The sequence below is a fragment of the Dermochelys coriacea genome, chromosome 6, assembly GCF_009764565.3.
Source record: "Dermochelys coriacea isolate rDerCor1 chromosome 6, rDerCor1.pri.v4, whole genome shotgun sequence".
NCBI lineage: Eukaryota > Metazoa > Chordata > Testudines > Dermochelyidae > Dermochelys > Dermochelys coriacea.
Window position 1 is genome coordinate 129,150,920 of NC_050073.1, and position 3,169 is coordinate 129,154,088.

Below are 3,169 nucleotides of genomic sequence, written 5' to 3' on the forward strand. Positions count from 1 at the left end.
TGTCCTGCGTATTTGTTTGCTATTTCAAAGCAATGGCGCGGCATAGATTCAGAACTTTTATAATGAAACAAACAAACAAACAAACAGAACCTGGGTAGCCATAAATATGAATCAAGGAAACAATCTGAGATGTAAAATTCTTTGCAATAGTCTTCAAGTTAAGACTTTAAGTTCATCAATTGCACCTTCATTTTTCTGCTTTTCTCTCCTGCGCAGATTTACTGTTCAGAATTCATCAACAACAGCATCACTTGAAAAAAAAAATTGCTTCAGCTATAGTTAGCACTTCCAGGATTTAGTTAAGTCATACCATGTGGTAAAACACAATGGAATTGGGATATGCTCAGTATTAAAGCAATCTTTTTTTATGCTTGTATATAATTAAATATTGAAACAAGGCTGCAAATGAGTATAAACAAACACTGCTACTGCCAGCAACAATGTTCAGTTCAGAGAGGACATTGAGCACAGACCCTCAGCTGATGGATTTCAAAACTGCTTCTGCAAAAACTCTACAAAAATCAACAGACCACTTGGAAGTATTCCACCCCACTACCTGCTGCAGGGGCATGTTGGCAAAGACTTGCTGGAGCCTTCAAATGGGTAGCTACTGAGAACAGGTCAGAGACTTAGCACTGCGCAAAAAAAAAGAAAAGAAAAGAAAAAGGCCAATTTGTTGAAACCCAAACTTTCCGCAGGAAAAGGTTGTTTTCAATGAATTTCTGAAACCAACTTTTTTGAAAATGTTTTTTTCTGGTTTCCCATTTCCCAGTTATGCTGCTGGTGTACGGACACCACTGCTGATCTTGCTGACCAATATTGGCTCATTCTTTTTGTTTGCTGTCCTGTGTTTACATTCTTCTGTTGTCTTCTTGTCTGTTGAGATTGGAAGCTCTTTGGGGCAGAGCTTTGCCTTGCTGGTCTGTTTGTACAGTGCCTAGCACAATGGGGCCCAGTCTATGACTGGAGTTCCTAAGCAGTACGGCAAGATATATAATAAAAATTTAAGCTAAATATAGTGAAAACAAAACAAAAATGGGTTAAAATTGAAATGAAATATTTTAAATTATGACAACAAAATGTTTCAATTGACCTGAACCATTTTAATTTTATTTTTGATTTGGGGGAAAAAATTGGTTTCTCTTCCTGATTCATGATGAGGAAAGATTTTTATGTCTCCAAATTTCCCCCTTGGACAGGAAAGCCATTCCCTCCCCCTTGGAGCGCCTCACTAGGTTCTGGGCTAGATTTTGAGCAACGGGAACAAGTTATACAAGTCAACCCTCGGACAACAGATGAATTCTAAAGAATTAATTGGTGGTGTGAAAAGAAGCAGAACTGTCATGCCTAGCAAAACAAGGAAGAAGAAATAACTTTGGTGAATGTGCTGTGTAATACATATTGAGAATTGTGTTGAAGCATTGTAGGATATTTAGCTCCTATTGATGGAAGGAGTGTGGCGACAACCTCTGCATTGCTGTGAAGATTACAACTCACATGGTTTTGACCAGTTTATTTTCAGGTGGAAACATTTTCAAGAGTAAAACTTTTATTTTCGTGTGAAAATGGCATATTCTGATTAAAGCAATTTACTTCTAGTCAGAATATTGCTGAAATGCAGAATTGTGATTTTTTTCTGTTAAAAAATAAAACAGGCTTTTTTGTGAGCTCAGTCCCACTTTTCCTCTCAATGGGCAGGCACACTGCTGCAGATACTGGACTCTCCCAACTATCCCCCTTTGCACATGAATGATAGCAGACCATCCATTGCTTGACACAGCTGGAGAGCGTATGCTGATCATGTAAATGGAAATGCACTAAGGATTTTCACTAACCCTCCATGGGCTTTAGGGTTCACAGGGACAGATCCCTTTCCAGGAACAGGATCATAGAGTACTTCCTGCTACTCTCGGCTGGGCATACAGACCATATTAACATAGTATATTTGCATGTTTGTGTTTAAAATCAGAGACATACACAGGTCAGTGATGCTGTGCCTTGGAAATGCACATAAATGAACATGTCAGCTCTTCCCTCTTGCACAGTTGTTTGGGGGCTAGAATTGGCTTCTTTCCTCTATCAGAAGAGAAATAAAAGGCAGTCATTTCCTCCAGAAAATCCTCACAGCTTCCCTCTTCTGCCTGGCCTTTGTGCTCGCAAAAAAAAAAAAAAAAAATGCTATCAGGTTGAGAAGCCTGGGTGCCAAGCCTGTAATTATGGTTCCTGCCTCTGGCTGAATCTCAATACCCAGGGAGATTGGGTGGCTTGGACAATCTGGCTGAAAGTCAATGTGACACTTTTCCCTTAAGATCCTACAGGTTTTAAACAACTTTTCCTCCTTTTTCTCTTAAGTTCACAGAATCTTTTAAGCCAACCCTTGCTGGTACAGTGACATTTTTGTAGTCTTGGTGGGCCGGTAAAGGTGAGAGGGGTATAGCGAAGCATAGGGCACCCCAAACTTTTCAAACTCCCAAGTCTGGCAGCTCAGCTGATGTAAAGCCCTCCTCAGAGCCCAGAAAAAACATACTGAAAGACTCCACAGCCAGGAAACCAGGGCTCAAAGGTAGCCAGCCTGCCCGCTGAATGCTTTTCACCAGGAAAGCCTGACTGTAAACCATCAAGGATTGAATCTCATACTAAAGCTAAAAGCAGCCTTTCCCTAATCCTTTCCACCTTCCTTGCAGAAAGTGACATACCCTAATAGCAACCAGCCCTGCAGTTTCCCAGCTTACCCCTTTTACTGTGGCTGGGCATTACCTAACCCACTGCAGCTGGGCCCCTGGGAACCATTCCTGCACTGACAGCCTGCAACTGGATTGGTCCTGTTAACTCGCTCTCTGGGCTGGAACCTGCTCCCAGTTAATCCAAGGGGACATTTGCATCAACTCCAACAGATGCAGCAACCAGTCCCTGGGGCTCACAGCCCATTTCAGTAAAACCAGGGAGGAAAGGGGCAAATGCAGAAGCCAGCTGCCAGCCTAGGGAGTGGGGCCAGGTGCTGTGCGTTTGAGAAACGATCTGTGGAGCTGCTCTGACAAGCTAAGGAAGCATAAGGCTGAAGTAGCTCCTGCAGGCTCTCCCACACTACTGTCTCTCTCAGCCTACCTCTGCTCTGCCCGCTCCCCTGTCTCCACCTGGCCACACAGGGAGCTCTGGGCTGCACAGGCCT